Source organism: Acipenser ruthenus, chromosome 14, assembly GCF_902713425.1.
Source record: "Acipenser ruthenus chromosome 14, fAciRut3.2 maternal haplotype, whole genome shotgun sequence".
NCBI lineage: Eukaryota > Metazoa > Chordata > Actinopteri > Acipenseriformes > Acipenseridae > Acipenser > Acipenser ruthenus.
In genome coordinates this window covers 5,318,200-5,335,962 of record NC_081202.1, presented here as the reverse complement: position 1 = coordinate 5,335,962, position 17,763 = coordinate 5,318,200, and the positions used below count along the sequence as shown (strand labels likewise).

Genomic DNA, 17,763 nt, shown 5'->3' with positions numbered 1-17,763 from the left:
CTATCGTCAGGGTTATCAGATACCATCAGTACGTATTCAAGTTTATTAAAGATGACGAAATCTTTTCAAGTAATGCTAACATTATTTTAGATCCATTCAAACCATGCCATTTTTGAGTGCCGTTCCCATGCAACAGCACAAAACGCCACCACATGCAATTGTGCAAAAAACCCATTTCATACACCGCATGCCGTGCCACAAGTACAGTCAAATGAGTTTACCCTACAAACGTTTCCCCCAAAAAAACATCTGAAAGCCTTGTTTAAATGTACAGGTTTCTTTGCGATCCCGACGCTGAATTCAATTCAACAGAACGCGCATATCATTGATTTAACCAATTGGGGTAACAGAATTAAACAACATGCAAAATAAAAAAATAAATAAATAATAAATGTCCTGAGTTAAAACTCAAACGCATTAAAAAGCACCCTACCTGCTTGCAGTCTTCATCAGCAGCAAGATCCGCGCTCGGATTGTTAAATGTACCAGATAAACAGATTACAAGGCGGCGACTGGTGTTCAGAAAATCATCAGCATATCCCTTCAAGCAGCAGAGGCGACTCGGCTCTCATTCCACAGCCTGTGAACAGCGCTTCTCCCTCTCCCTCTCTCTCTCTCTCTCTCTATCTCTCTCTCTCTCAGGACCGTGAGCCGCGCGGCTCCGTGTGCCAAACCCTGGAACACAAGCCCAGCACCACCAACCTGTAACTGCCAGCCTGTGTGCTGCGAGTGGCGCTCTCACCAAACATCACAACTGCATTCTTAAAGAGAACCATGATGAAAAGAATGAGATATGCACTGCACGAAATCTAGCCCATCGGGGTAGTTCACATATATATATTACAATGTATTTGTAACCCACAATATCCTCCAATAACTATTGGAACAGATTTATAAATGCAGAACGTTTTTTTTATTATTATTATTGATAATTGCTTTCTTCAAATGCACTTAAAATATTCTAATGAGCAAATCGTCCTATAAGTACACAGGCACCCCAAATATTACTATGTACTGTCAATGCAGAATGCTTGTGTGTAATATTTGAGCTACAGTATACCTCAGTTAATAGAAGTTTGTAGTGTGCAGCCAGTGAACGAGGGATCCGCTTTTGTGGGTTTTTTAAAAAAAAAATGCATTTTAAAACATAAATATATTGCACTACGAGAATGTATTAAAGCACAGGTGTAGTAAATATATTATTTTCAAAATACTTTTTATAATAATTTTATAAGTTTCACATTTGATTCAAACTTTCAGTGCCGAGAAAAAGTTTGTGAACCCCAATGATAATTATGGAAATTCCATAGTTTTACCATGATAGCCTTCTTGAATCAAAACCAGTCTTTTCTTAAATATCCAATAGGGTTTATATTAACCAATTCCATGTCTTTTGAAACAAAATGATGTATGAATTAGACAAACAATGAGTAATTAAAATTCAGGGTATGTGAAAAAGTAAGTGAACCCCTGGTTTTATCAGCTCAATTAAGGGGAATCAGGTGTTTAAATAATTAGGTAGATCTTCAGGGGTGAGTTTGGGAGGCCCCACACTATATAAAGATCAGAAACTTTGTGAGTTTGGTCTTCACCATACATGTGTGTGGAAACATGTCATGTCATGTCATGTCATGTCATGTCATGCTCCACCAATCCACTGTCAGACAGATAGTCTACAAATGGAGAAAGTTCAAGTTCAAGACCACAGTCACTCTACCCAGGAGCGGTCATCCTACCAAAATCTCTCCAAGAACAAACCGGAAAATCATCAAGGAAGTCACAAAGAACCCCGGAGTAACATCCAAGGATCTGCAGGCCACTCTCGCCTTGGCTAATGTGAGTGTTCATGACTCAACTATCAGAAAAAGACTGAACAAGAATGGTGTTCATGGAAGGATAGCCAAGAGGAAACCACTGCTCTCTAAAAAGAACATTGCTGCCCATCTGAAGTTCACCAAAGAGCACATTGATGATCCACAAGACTGCTGGAACAATTCTCTGGACTGATGAGTCAAAGGTAGAACTTTCTGGCCTCAATGAGAAACATTATGTTTGGCGAAAACCAAACACTGCGTTCAAACAGAAGAACCTCATCCCAACCGTCAAGCATGGTGGTGGGAGTGTGATGGTTTGGGGCTGCTTTGCTGCCTCAGGGCCTGGACGGCTTGCCATCATTGACACAACCATGAATTCTGCATTGTATCAGAAGATTCTAGGGGAGAATGTCAGGCCATCCGTCCGTGAGCTGAAGCTGAACCGAAAGTGGGTCATGCAGCAAGACAATGACCCTAAACATACAAGCAGATCTACAAAAGAATGGCTGTAGAAGAAGAAATTCTGCATTTTAGAATGGCCTAGTCAAAGTCTGGATCTAAACCCCATCGAAATGTTGTGGCAGGACCTGAAGTGAGATGTCCATGCAAAGAAGCCCTCAAATGTCACTGAGTTGAAGCAGTTCTGTAAGGAGGAATGGGCCAAAATTCCTCAAAACCGATGTGAGAGACTGACCAACAGTTACAGGAAACGCTTAGTTGAAGTCATTGCTGCTCAAGGGGGTGCCACCAGTTACTGAATCTAAAGGTTCACATACTTTTTCACACATGAATATTGAATGTTGAATCATTTGTGGATAAATAAATGTTGAGAAAGTATCATATTTTTGTGTCATTTGTTTTAATCAGGTTATCTTTATCTATTATTAGGACTTAGATTAAGATCTAATAACATTTTAGGTTTGAAATATGTGAAAATCCTAAGGAGTTCACAAACTTTTTCTCACCTCTGTATGGCATGTTTTTATTTTAAGTAAGTTATTTGTGTTATTAAAAATGCAACATAAGTACAGTAGCATGAGCACAGTTCTGACACGAGCACAGTTCTAATTTAAAGGATATAATCAATAGAAACAGTTTAACTCTTTATGATGTTTGCACAAGTACTGAATGGAGTTATGTATATTTGAGAAAGAAGCACATATTACAGTAAATATGTATTTTTATTACTATTTTACTTTATAAACTAAGCTCTGTTTGCCTTACTTTCAGGTAGTCTTACACCTGGATCTTGTTACCTGGTGAGTGAAATGTCCTCCACTCCTTCAATGCCTTCTTTTTTGGTCATTAATCAGCCAATTGCTTCCCTATAAGACTGCCATGATCTGCAGCCAGGGACATGCTTAGACCCCAAAGGCACTGCTAAGATGAAATGCCCAATGAAGTGAAATAGTAACAGGTTACCAGAAAACTCAGAGCTTTCTTTAACCTACTAGCTTTACGTGAAAATACATAGCTACTATAATGTCAGTGTCTTTCAAAGAGCTACATAGCAAATTGTGTCGCACAACAGGTAAGACTGATGGCATTATTTAATGAGCTCTAACCTCTTTAAGCAGGCAAAGTATAGGTTCTGTTTTCCAGCAGTTTTAGTTTAAGGCAGATCATTCCCTCCACATGTCAGTGATCTTTCTGTCAGTGCTACACCCTGCGGTTCTGCTGGTTTCTGACTTTGCTGCGATGACCAGCTGCCTAGATAAACAACACAAATAAATAACTGTACAGTAATCCCTTGCACCCTGTCCAGCCAAAAAAAACAACAAAAAAGGCTGTGGTCGACATGCGTGAGGGTGTCAAGGTCATCCTCTACAGTCCTCTTTTGGAGACCAAATTTATTGTCTGGCCCCATTGGATCGATTAAAAGAGGCTTTGTCAACACTGTAGGACCTCTATCGTGTAAGAACTGTATCTCCAAATGTTCAAGGTCACTCTTAATCTACAACACTCCACGCCCTTACAGGAAAGGTTTGCAAAATAACATTAGGATACCATTGTAACACCAGTATTACAAGCCTTAGCAGACCACACCGTAACCAGCAAATGTTACAGCAGTTGATTGCCATTGTGTATTGGTTCATATCATTGTGATACCAGTGGAGGGCATGTAAAAATGTGTTTCTACAAAGGTACCATTCTACTAATTGGTCTTACCCTTGTAGCTGCTCCTATAAAACTTTAGAAGAGGGTTGTGGCATTGCCATAATAGTTTTGCTGAAACATCTAGTGCCTATAGCTAAGTTATCAGCATCACTTTGTGAAAAGCAGAGGTTGGAGGACCTTCACTCCTTATAAACGTACTGTGGTATAGTGTTGTAAATGCATTGCAAAGTGTTGTAATGCACAGTGTTAAGCACAGAGGAGGATGGCAAAGCATGATTCACACAAGTGCACTCTTTCTTTCTCTTTTCTTTGGCCTCCCAGCCTCACAGCTTTCTCTCGTTGTCTCTGTTATTACCCTATGAAGATTTGCAGAGATATTACCAGGATAATAAAATCCATTTCCATGTTACATATTCTAATTAAAATTGATCCTCACAAATGGCATTCCTCTGGTCCCTAGTGCTTTCAATTGCCTTTGTTATGAAGTAATGCTGCGATCTGTGAACACTCACTGAGGTGGCTTCCTTTGGGTCCTAATGCTATCACCACTTGAAACGCATATACAAAAGCAGTGGTTCAGTGTTAATTTGAATATGAGATGGTATTTGTTCTGGATTAGAGGTGCCAGACACCTCACATAGGCTTGCAATAACCTACATATAGAAGAGTAGAGATATATGCAAACAGCAGAAGCATTTTAGAAAAAAAAAACATTTCTTGTCTGTTTTGCAAACTTTATGGAGCACCTGGTTTCCTAGTCTTTGACAGCCTGGAGATGCGCTCACTACCTCAGTATAATTTGCCATTGATTTTATAATGTTATTTCATGCCACCTTCTCTTGCCAGGACCCCCTTGAAAATTGAGATCTCAAGAGTTCTGTCCTGGTTAAGAAATACATTTGAAATGTGTATAAATGTGTATAATTAAAAGGACACTCATATGCCAGTGGTTCATTACAAATTGCATGGGAAACAAAATCTGCAGTATGTCCTAATATAATGATATAACTGTACCTAATTCACTACAAAATACAGAATCACATTTTTCATTTAGCAACTTTTTCAGTGTATTCCAATGGGATGTGAGAGCAACATATTGTATTGTGTATTCTATGCGATATCTGTGGATATTTATAGACTTAAACCATATTTTATTCGGATCTTATGCTAATTATTTTAAACTTGCTACCAGGATTTTCTTCATGAAAAAAATGCATCACAGCTAAATTGTGAAAGATTGCACAAAATGAAATCATGTTGTGCACCGTCTTGCAGTGGAAGGGTTTCATAGTAGTTAATCCTGCGGCGCGGACGCTCTCCTCCTCGATGTCAACAAGCGCAAGCTTTCATTTAGCGCCGGTCTGTGTAGCAATGGCCGTGCAGCAGCCTGGTGGCCCACACGCTTTCTGAGCTCCAGGCACGCTCCCCAGCCTCAGGCTCTCCCTGTCACAGTCTCCTGGAGAGTTCTTGCTCTGGGCTCTATCCTACTGTACCTGTATCTCATTGTGTTTTTCCTCGCTCTGAGAAGGCACAGTGAAGGCAGTAAGTAGACTTTGCTTGTATTGCCTTGGGGGTGTTGCAGAAGTATAACTATCAGGATCAGAGAGTGACTGAGGTGGCAGCCTTCATTTCTGAAATCATTTGATACAACACAAAAACACAATACAATAAAGATGTATTTTTTATCGTCTCCATCATACTAAGATGATTTAATCACATTCTCTTGTGCCGAGCTTTCCGTTACAGAGTCTTTTCAAACCAGATGAACAAGCTGAGTTCCAGTGGGTCGGTAAACCCATCTTCTTAGCCCCCTGCATTCCTCCCCACTAAGCTAGGATGGGGACACCGCGACTTTGGACATTCAGTACCAATGTAAAAAAAAAAAAAAAAAATTTAAATCCTCAGGTAAAACTATAAGAAGCTAGATTTCAACTAATGTAGTTTCTTCTAAAACGAGGTCACGTACCCCAAGATGGAAAAAGGAAAGTGGATATTGCTTCCATATAACTGCTTGTGTGTTCACAGCCACCACTGGTTTAATTAACCAGTAGAGACTGATGTGATTTGCCACATTTGAGAAGACTGCACAATGTGCATGAATAAGAAGCTGGATGAGATGCGACATTACCATGAAATCCAATCACTTTGTCCATTTCAGAACTCACTATATCAAAGAGTATATTATATGTACTATAATATCAGTTGCTTGCCTGTAGAAATTCCAGATCCACTGTTAATGATATTTTTACGACCACTTTAATGCTTTTGGAGCCCTTTAATATATATATATATATATATGTATAACTGGGTTTGATTACTCATGTGAGAGTTGTTGAAATATTACTGTGGTTGGGAATTGTGCCATTCTGGAAACGGCTGGGGAGCAGGGTTTGGATGGGATGTCAGCTGACGATTGTTTTTCGTTGCAGTCCGACCACTCTTTCACTAAAAAGATATTCATAAGGCGCTGCTTTTTTATTGTTATAGCAGGAATGGCAAAGAGAAATGATCAACAGTGAACAATAAAGCAGGATTAGCCACCCTCAGAATACTGCCCAGTATGTTTCTGTCGTTTTCTTATTATCCAATCTGGTGGTGGATCCTGAAAAAGGAGTAATGGCGCCAGTTAATGAGGAGGCCGTGAAATACTCTGTGCCCACAAAACTGATAACAAGAAACAATGCAGCACTATCTTATGTGTGCAACTGCAGGATGTGTCAAGCAAGGAACTGAACGAGAGAGCGAGAGAGAGCGAGAGAGAGAGAGAGAGAGAGAGACAAAGAGACAGAGAGACAGAGAGAGACAGAGAAACAAAGTGACAACAAATAGTTGAAGGTTCTGGAAACCCAAGTGGAGAATAATGCCACAGGCACAGCAGAACTATTAAAACTACAGTAGAGACCATTCTAGAATACTGAAACAGGTAGTCCTCGTTAAACAATAAGGATACACTATTGTAATTAATTGTATTAATACTTGTACTGTGATTCTTGAAATGTATTTTTGTTTACGACTGTAAGTCGCCCTGGATAAGGGCATCTGCTAAGAAATAAACAACAATAATAATAATAATAATAATAATAATAATAATAATAATAATAATAATAATAATAATATTGTCTGGTATCATGTAGAGCAGTACTGTACCTCAAAAATGTGTGGGTTTTGCAAAATGCTTGATCAGCAAGGATTTGAACTAAAGGTACACCCCAATTAAACTATACTCTCCAATTAACCCATATTATAATTACATATACATATTTTTATTATTTATGTAACCAGCCCCCCCCCCCCCCAATTTAGAACAATGCTGTTTTTTTAACATAGTCAGCTTTTGTTGACATACTACATTTCCCATATCAAGAGCAACACAGTTATAAAGTAAAATTAAATTCTAATTTGACAATTGCCTCAAGCCTGCCATGTATTACTGTACCTAACAGCTTTAATCCCTCCATTAGTCCCAGGTGCGCTACCCGTAACCCAGGTGCGTGAGTGCGTGGCAATGTTACTAAATGAAATTAGCACAGCGTGTGTGTAATTTAATGGATTGATTCTGCTGTGATGTTTGAATGTGGGCCGTCTCCTAGGACACACCTAAAAGGAGAGGCTGTTTCCATTTTCTGGAATAAAATGCCCTTTCCCCACAAATACTATTAAAACAATCCTTCAAGACATTCATCATAAGCAAATCTGCAATTCTGTTTTTTATTTTTTCTGGATTTTCTGCAAGGTAGGTGGACTGTCTTAAGCTGTTTAGCACACAGGTTTGAAACCATTCCTGCATGATTAAAGAGGAATTCCATTTCAATTCCATTGTCTTTTAGTTTCATTAAAGAGGAAGTCCATTTCAATTCCATTGTCTTTTAGTTTCATTTTCCTGTCCCCTTACCCGTTTATGATGTTTTCACTCACTCTTTTTTCATTTCTTGATCAGTCTGTGCTTTCGTTTGTTCTGGAGTTGCTCTTCAGTTCCAGTTGCATGCCAAAGAGGTGCGTTGCCTCAGCTAGATCACCCAAAGTCTCTATATAGAAATAAGAGTCATTACAATCTAGTGATCTACCACTTTGGAAACACACGTCCCTTTGTTTTGCTGGCAATACACTGCAGTGCACTAGATGGTGCTGGTGCATGCCAAGACTAAAAAATAAATTGTAATTTGAAGCCGCTTGCTCATGAATGTCTTGGTTAATGCTGACTTGCTTCATTGTATACAAAGGAATTGCAGTGTTATTGGAAAACGTTTCAATATAAACTGCGAATCTAACAGGATTCTACTTTTAGTTCATTTGTTTCAGCGCTGTAAAAAAAGATGAGCAGTTCACTGAGAGTAGCAGCACCGCCATAGTTCCTGCTGGGATGGGTTGGGAAGTGAATGATCCCCCTCTAGCCACTTACCTGTCAGTGTCTATTCCAGGGCCAGCAAACAAGCAAGGGTTCCACGGTGTAGAGTCAGCTGGCAGTCTGCCCAGCTTCTGCAAAGCCACTGCTCCTCCCCATCCCTATTGTACCTGGAGAACAGAACCATGGTGCCAAGCACAATTAACATTCAGAGCTTTTATCCTCAGCTATATAACAATCTAAACCTGTGGCGTTGCTATCCTCGCGAACACCATCACTGGGATCACACACCAAAAATGAACACTTTCCTTCTCCAGCAGCAGTTTGCTACCCAGTTAATCAATCACTTCAGTAAACCTGTTAAAGTTGTGTAGCTGACACCTTTAGGAAATTGCTTTCATCTGGGCATACAGAGAGCAAGGAAGCCAACGCTGCTTTGAATGGCTGCAGATCACAAAAGGTTTGATTCAGGACCATTTGATGGATCATGCAAGAAACAACTGTTTCTCTTCCTTGTTCTCCATGTGTACCAAAACAGGTCAGCAAATTACATCTTACTGAAATTTGTAAAGAATGTTTTCAGAAAATAGCTATTACTTTTGTGTCCAGTAGGTGGAGTGAGAGTATATACATAGTCAAGCCACAGCTCATGATGCTGAGTCACCAATGAATGAAACTCCCTTGGCTGCACAAGGAACAAAGCTCTGTTTCTATTTTCATTCATCTGCTCGCTTACTTTTAAAAGACTTGTTGATTGAAGACTTGCTTTCTTTTCAATAATGTTTTTAAGTAAATGAAATGGGGTGAGCAATAAAAAGGATTTGATAAAACTCCTGGGATGTGTCGTCATTAGCATGGTATTTTAAGACATTGCGGCCATTTAAAGTTAAAAAAAAAATGAATTGGTCTACTATGCTCAATAAGTTTGTGTTGCAACACAATCAGTAACATTTAATTTCTAAAAGTTTATTGTGCTCAAACCCCGTTTGGGACCCGCGTGAGAGGAAAGGGTTGATTGGCCATGAGTCTGAGGTCGTATTTCAAGGGAGTCACCACAAATTTTGGAAAATTAAGACAAATGTGCAGCTTATTGACCATCACCAGCCCCCAGCTTAATATTGTCTCTGACCTGGATTTGAGAAACACTCATTGATCATACTATTGAACTGTGAGCACATGGTGCATCACAAGCTGTTCAGCAAAGACACAAAACCCTTTTAAACCACGCCAGCTAAATCATTTTACAAAAAGTGCAGTTCAGTTTAGAATGCCCACTTCTAAAACTGGAGCAGGGGGGATATATGGGTGACATTAAAACTGTCTTGTATCTGTGTAATCAAGCAGAGACACACGTAAGCGTTTCCAGCAGTGCTGGTCGCTTTGTATTAACCTGTAATTTGTGCCAAGAGCTTTGTCCATTTAATTGGCTTCTGTTAGGCATAAGGTAGGAGCATAATTGGATCATTTAAAAGTATGAAACACTGAACTGCTCCATACCTTACTGCTCACTGCTTACCCGAACATCAAACTAGTTTCTCTGTGTGACAGACACTTCAGGGCCCTGAGCCTTCCCAAGGTCACTCTACCTTCGGCAGACAGTCATTTCCCTCTTCAGCTCCTGTCACTTGGAACAACCCCTTGCCTGCCTCAGAGACACAGAGAAACATGTGTTGCTTACAAATACAGCTTAAGGGTGCTCTTACTACAAGTGTTAAATACAACTACTATACCATTTTCACTTCTCTCCCTATCATTGTGGACCATTCGTTTTTAGCATGAATGAATATATTATATTATGTTATAGTCTCTGAATTGGGTCGTCCCCCCCATCTTCCCTTGGCTTTAACTTTTTTGATGTCACATGAGTAGAGTAAGTCTCCCCCTGCTGTTTCACCATGAAAATTGCAACATTGTATTGTTACAATTGTTGTTTTGCAACCAATTAAAAATATATATTTACAGATAAAACATATTTCTAGAGGGATATAAAATGCTGGAATAAATCTGATTACTGGTGATACTGATTAAAATAATGAAAGTGTGAGGTATAAAACATGAAAACGGCACATAACAGAGAAATTGGAATTAAAATTTGAATTTGGAATGCGTTACGGAATTGACTGCGCAGTATATAATACCCGGAGTAGTTAGATGTTGGTTGTTTTTAGGTAAAATGTTACATTATCAGTATGAATCCAGACCTACAAGTGCAGCCCAGGAAATCAAGAGCCACTGTGTCACAAGAACAAATAAACGTTTTGAACTTCTGTAAATGTTATCAATCCAGCAAGGAATAACTGTAGCAGGTTGTACTTGAAACACTGCTTTGCAATGCTACTTTTAAAACATAGGGTGTGCTGTGAGTGTTTAGATACAGGTTTCTAACTACATTACAGCAAGTCCAACAGTCTCAATTGTATGTCTCCCGTGTGTGACCCATATAAAAGTGGTACTAGCTGGCCCAGCTGGTTCAGTAAGTAGCCAACCAGTTGGGGAGTGTGATCGGGTTACACTGGGGATAGATATTAGATCAATATTAGAAGTGTAGCTTTGCAACTGACCCAGAAGCAGATTGTTCCCTTCTGCTCCCCAAACCTTTCCCTGTCACAAATATGAATACCATTAAAAGGCCACAATAGCTCCTAGCACATTGTTGAAGTAGGTGAAACAGATGTGTCTTGGACATTGTTGAAGGTTTCTGTATGCGGTCGCTTATTTGGCCCCCCTTTAGAACCACAGTGTATTTCGAACACTGAGAAGAGGTTACTGCTACATGTTACCACAGCGACACACAGGATCAAGGAATGCTATAAAAGGTCATTCCTGAAGTTGAGTTGAATAGAGAGTTGATATGACAAGTGGAACGCACTGTTACATTGAGTTACAATGGGTTTTCAAATCCGATTATCCTGCGATAACAGGCTGGTGCACTCCTTTTATCAGATATACTGACGTCACAAAGGCTCACAGCACAACCCTGACTGTGGAATTGAGAGTCAAACAGGCTCACTGAAAAGCAACCAGCAGAAACATCTACAGATTTGTCTGTCTCACAGAAAACAGAAACATCTGTTCAACATTTCTTTGCCAGCATGATCATTGGAAATCATTGACGTGTTCAAAAGTCCAGATATTTTTTTTTTAAAGTGACAACTACACTCTAGTTCTAGTAATTACATGACCAGGTCTGTCAAATGTGTAAGGTTCTGTATTTTAATACAACACTCAGTCAATATAACATGTATGCTTCCTCTCTGAGTCTCACTGAATCAGTCATTTGGCCCTCAATGACGTTTGCTATCCAAACTGTACCAGGTCGTGTTTTTTAGGATGTATATTCTATTGGCTAGCTGCCTCTGCTGCATCTGCGATATGATGATTTATACCAAACGAGAACAAAGTTTGATCAACTCCACACAGTATCAGAGCACTATCTAGTTATAATGAAAAAACATTGCTAAAATTGTGGTGCAACTGTTTTATGGTTTCAATTGAAGCATTGAGCTTGCATGAATCATGAAAAGTTACGAATCAATTCATAGACCAGGCTGGTTGTTTGTTGCTGATGACAAAATCCATAAATCTTAAACCGTAATAGCATGGGTTTTAGATCATCTTGTGTGGTAGAAACATGAAGAAAGAAAGAGATCTAAAGTTGAAACAGAGGTTATAGAATGTTGTTGAGCATAATGTTAATTCAATGATTAAGGAATGACCCAGTAGCTGAGGTGAGTGAAGCCTCAAGGGAGTCATAAAGGTAATTGCTCAAAAGTGGAATAAAAATTGTGTCCCATAAACCAACCTATTTCGTCCACAATGAAATGTTATCACTTGCCATGCCAGTTGATTAAGCAATCTGATACATGTGGGTTTGTTCAAGTATATATATATATATATATATATTATTTTTTTTACATACAATTACCCATTTATACAGTTGGGTTTTTACTGGAGCAATCTAGGTAAAGTACCTTGCTCAAGGGTACAGCAGCAGTGTCCCCCAGCTGGGATTGAACCCACGACCCTCCGGTCGTCCAGAGCCCTAACCACTACTCTACACTGCTGGGGCTAGTATACTATGGGAAACTATAGTGGAGTCTATCCAATGGATCTAAACATTACAGTAGACCAATGGAATCCACTCCAGTGCTTTGAACATACACAAAAGACAAAGATCACCTGTATGTATGATGTTTAAATTAAACCCATTGCCTTTTAGATCTTTCAAATGAAACTCTGCTACATTTCTTTCCCTTTTCCACAACAAGCATCGGGTTGCCAGTTGTTTAATATCCAATGTAACAAAATTTGCATCTTCATGGAATGATTGTTTTACATAGTAATTACATTGCTAATACACAACCACATGTCCATAAAGAGCAAGAATAAAAGGTGCTAGCTATTATACATGTGTGATTACTGTGTTATTACAGTGCAGTTACAGTGAAGTTAGGGACACTGAATAGAATGTGTTACCTCAAGCTCTGTTCAGTTTCTTCTTTCTAGTGCACCTTAAGTTGTGTGCTTTTTGGCATGGAATTTAGAAGAGCAACAACAGATTGGACTGTTGTGCTGAACATACTGAACAGTGAACAAATACTCTCAATTCTCTTTCCAATTTCTTCCATGACTGACCTCCAAATCGAGTTTTCAACAAGAGGATGCATTTGGATTCAGAATGCTCTGCAGACCTAGGCATTCCGCACCCACGTTTCAGAAGGAATGCCTTCTAAATAATGACATTCCAAACAGAGTGGAATGAAACCCAATCTGCAGGTGTCAACATTCCCAAAGCCTGCATCCTCAGTGGAAAGGACAGAACAGTAGACATTGGAATCTAATTAAATACAGAGAGACAGGCTTGCTCTTTTTGCTCCCCCATTGTCTCACTGCTTACTTTAAAATGCATTTCCCAACTGGACTTCTCTACCCAGTTTCTTTTAAGTCAGCATGTTCTATGTTTCTGGACATTTTTATTTGTAATCTTATAGAAACAGAGAAAAGAAATAGAAATGTGCCAGTTAAACCAGTAATAAATAACATTTGATGGTAATACAGTGTCTGTTACAGCTATGGTGCCAAGTCTGATTGCTGCTTATATGCACCCAAGCTGTTATTTGTCAACTCACGCTTGAAAAGTTCCAACTCGCAATGCAACTGAAATGAGTATCAATCTGACTTCTGTTTTTGGGGATATAATACATGTAGCTCTGACTCAAATCCTGCCTGGGTTTAAACAGTGCATGCTTCTCTATGTTTAAAGCTGCAGAGTTCCCACAACCGTTGACATTTTATTCCATCGTGCCTGCAGGGCTGTACCAGAAAAGCGGTTACAGCTACAAAGTAATTCCATGCATTGTGCCTCTTGTGCATTTCCATTCACAGACTCACAAACACAGTTTTGAAGGAAGCACCATTTTTATGTCTCATACAAACGAGCATGGGCATTTCTTACAAGAAGGATTGGATAATGGAATTTCTGAAGGCTACTGAATCTATCTCATACGGCTAATATAATGCAAAGATATACTGTATCTCACAACTGGGATTGCTTTATGAGATGGTTACAGTCCCTATAGAAGAGAGGGTGGCAATTAGGGGGAAATAATTACTCCCTAAGGTAGTAAAGGTAGGGCAGAATGTTTTATAGGTAACAATTGAGAGTGTCACAGAGAATAGGGCTATTGGTCTTGATGAGCAGGCAGGCGCTAAACACTATATGCCTCAGAGTACAGATTCAGACAGCTGTCCCTTGGTGTCTGATATATTTCCACAACTGGGTGGTCCCATTAACAGAATGTAAATCAACAAATAATAGCAAGAAATTCTGCAGCTGTGTCATAAAAAAAGATGTTCAGCGTGTATCTTAGGGAAAGAAAGCTGTATAAAAACGAACTGTGCTTGAAGATAATTAGCTCTGAGTGCACCCACCCTCGACCAGGCTCGTTACAGCAACACACTTTCATTTAACACTATTTTAACTGAATGCTTTATAAAATATTTTAACTAAATGCTTTTAAAAATATTTTCAATACAATTTCTTAGAAAAGACAGTTCATATGTTTGTTTTCATTTGTTATTACGTCACACTTGTGTAACAGGGTGATTGTTGCATATTTATTGTAAAAACATCTATTCAGTGAATTCCACAATTTTACAAAGCTAAAACCAAGCTAAGTTCTATATTTCAAGTTCTCTGAAGCACATCAAGGTGTTTTGTATCTTATTTTGTAACATTAACATGTTGTTTCCTCCTTTCAAAAAATGTGAGTTTATTAAAGAATGAAGGAAACGCTTTGGAAATAATGTCCAGAGCATCTTTACCTCTCTCTTACCTGACACCTATGATAAGTGCAACTCTAAAACAGACCTCACCAGAGTGCATGGATTAACTGCAACTCTAAAACAGACCTCACCAGAGAGCATGGATTAACTGCAACTCTAAAACAGACCTCACCAGAGAGCATGGATTAACTGCAACTCTAAAACAGACCTCACCAGAGAGCATGGATTAACTGCAACTCTAAAACAGACCTCACCAGAGAGCATGGATTAACTGCAACTCTAAAACAGACCTCACCAGAGAGCATGGATTAACTGCAACTCTAAAACAGACCTCACCAGAGAGCATGGATTAACTGCAACTCTAAAACAGACCTCACCAGAGTGCATGGATTAACTGCAACTCTAAAACAGACCTCACCAGAGAGCATGGATTAACTGCAACTCTAAAACAGACCTCACCAGAGAGCATGGATTAACTGCAACTCTAAAACAGACCTCATCAGAGTGCGTGGATTAACACTCCTCACAAATTTCACGTTGACTTTAAAACTAGCATTTCGGATATGGTTATGGAACAGAACAGAGAGCTCAGGAGTTCAGGAAGGCGTGACCGTCTGCCAGGTGGCCAGATGGTTTATTTGTCATTCTGTGACAAGGCATGAGCTGAACCATCTATTTCAAGTCACTGGAAACATTGGGGGGCAGACATGCTGCCAAGCTCCAAGGGTGATAAAAGTTGGCCAGGAACAATTACCAGCATTATTTGTAAGTATTTTTAACAATGGTTTAGACTTCAACGACCCATATGAAACATACATGGTCATGTCAAAGACAGACCAGCGGTTTGCTGTTGTGTATGAGATAACTATGTCAACTTTCAAATGTTTCTGCAGGACTGAACTACAACAAAGTAACAAAAATTACATTAACTCTTAATATGTTTTTGGAATTAAGTTTGGTAACACATTACTCTCATTGCTGTGTATTTACATTCTAGTTACTTAGTAAATACTTGGTGAGGGCAGCAGTGTGGAGTAGTGGTTAGGGCTCTTGACTGGAGGGTCGTGGGTTCAAATCCCGGTGGGGACACTGCTGCTGTACCCTTGAGCAAGGTACTTTACTTAGATTGCTCCAGTAAAAACCCAACTGTATAAATGGGTAATTGTATGTAAAAATAATGTGATATCTTGTAACAATTGTAAGTCGCCCTGGATAAGGGCGTCTGCTAAGAAATAAATAATAATAATAATAATAAATACCTGTGTACTTATACATAATTACAATGTTATTATGCATAGCCACAATGTACTTAATATGTACATTTTTTGCATGATATAACACTAATCCTAACTCTAACCCTAACTATAAACCTAACCCTTACCCTTTTCTGATTAAATTATGTACTGACATATATTGTAAGATTTACATGTTAAGTACATTGTAACTATGTATAACAACATTGTAATTATGTGTAAGTACACATGTATTTACTAAGTAACTAATATGTAAATACACAGTAATTAGAGACACTTAATGTGAAGTGTTACCTTAAGTTCTATGTGGTCCCTAATTTAAAATAATAATAATAATAATAATAATAATAATAATAATAATAATTATTATTATTATTATTATTATTATTATTATTATTATTATTATTATTATTATTATTATTATTATTATTATTATTATTCAATGCAAGGAGGTATTTGCATGTCTACATGATGCAGCTCAGAAAGAAAGCGGTTTGCAGGGTATTTTTAGCTAACCTTTTGTACTGCACTCCAAACAGTCAAGCACCTGCTAACAACTGTGTTCCTTCCTATCTGTCACCAAAAACCACAGCACAGGAAGCTGAATTTTAGGTACCCACAAAATTATCTGCTTGATGTAGAATACCACAAACAAAAGACTACACTGTCTGTAGCACAACAAAATAAGGTCAGGAAAAAAAAGCAATAAGTAATACATACTTTTGCCAAAGGCTTTTGAAATCCAATGAAAAAAACAGTAAGTGTCCAGTGTGTCTGTGCAATACTGGCAGACAGCTACAGGGTATGTGCAGTCCACAAGATCAGCACTTCCTGGCATTAAAACAAAGACAGCCCGTGGAAAGGATTTGGCTTGCCAGACAAAATACGTGCTAGAATTCTACACTGAGGTAACACTGGAAGAAACTCGAGAAGACGTACAGCTACGGTCAGAAGAAATCACCCTATAGAATGAACACATTTTGCTTCATAAAGTCGAATGAAACCTGCTGAATAATGTTACGTTAACATATTGAATCACACACCGCTTTCTAGTTTTACATATGCTAAACAAAAAAACAAACAAAAATGGAAAAATGTGACATTTCGAAATCTAATGTGACATACTGTACTACTATTATGGCTTCCATAGACTTTTGCAATATCATTTTGTAGTTCTTTGATTACATGATGTTAAATAAAAGATCTAAATGATGTTCATATAGTTTTTTTTAATGCAAAACTTTTGGCCACAGCTGTACTTTTGTCCTCTTGCCAGACGTTTGCTCACAGTTTGTCATGCACAGGGTCCATCTCTGCTGCAACAGCCTACATCCTCAACATGTCATTTACTCACAGGAAAAGTAAACCCTGAGTGGGAAGAGGCTGACTCTGTCATAAACTGCCTGTCCCATCGATCCTCCCACGTCATCTGAGGCTGTTGATCTGCATGTTCAGGAAGCAATCTTGTGTGCCTCTCACGATTTTAATAATAAAGTCAAGATCATTCTATATATGCCTGTAATATTACCACAGCAATCAAGCAGGCGGTGTCTGTTTAGAGCAATGCAGGCTCTCCTTAGAGCAATACACTGCTTATGAAATACATTTCGGGAGGAGAGCACAGAGGAGGAGTTCATTTTGGATCAAGATTTAAATCATCAATTTCACTTACTTTGTAATAAAAGGACTTAGTTTTGTAAGTCTTTTTTTCTTGACAAAGCCACTTACATTGCATTGTTTTTTATGACTGTGTTTAATCATGAATGAATCCTATTTATTTTTAGGAACAGCTCAAATATGCAGATAAAGGAAGGAAAGTATGGCTAACATTGCTTTCCATGTAACCCTAATGAGCATGTTAAAAAATGCACAGTCATCTCTCTGTCTGCTGCACAGTATTTTAACCCTTGAATGCACTTTGCAGTTTGTCATTTTGCAGTTCCCCATGCTT

General features: G+C 38.7%; 1 protein-coding gene and 1 long non-coding RNA gene across 2 annotated transcripts in view; both read right to left on the bottom strand.

Annotated features, from left to right (window-relative positions):
- Positions 1-739, bottom strand: part of LOC117419969 (neuron navigator 3) — a 260,529-nt gene extending 259,790 nt beyond the window's left edge. Inside the window, exon 1 of the mRNA XM_058985646.1 lies at positions 434-739. The gene's annotated coding sequence lies outside the window, so the exon portion shown is untranslated. The remainder of the gene's footprint in view (positions 1-433) is intronic.
- A 6,523-nt stretch (positions 740-7,262) lies between these two features.
- Positions 7,263-9,917, bottom strand: LOC131697397 (uncharacterized). The gene is made up of 3 exons (XR_009307225.1): positions 9,791-9,917; positions 8,332-8,444; positions 7,263-7,957 (listed from the first exon to the last, which is right to left on the bottom strand). It is a non-coding gene; the product is annotated as an uncharacterized LOC131697397 (long non-coding RNA).
- Positions 9,918-17,763: the final 7,846 nt, after the last annotated feature.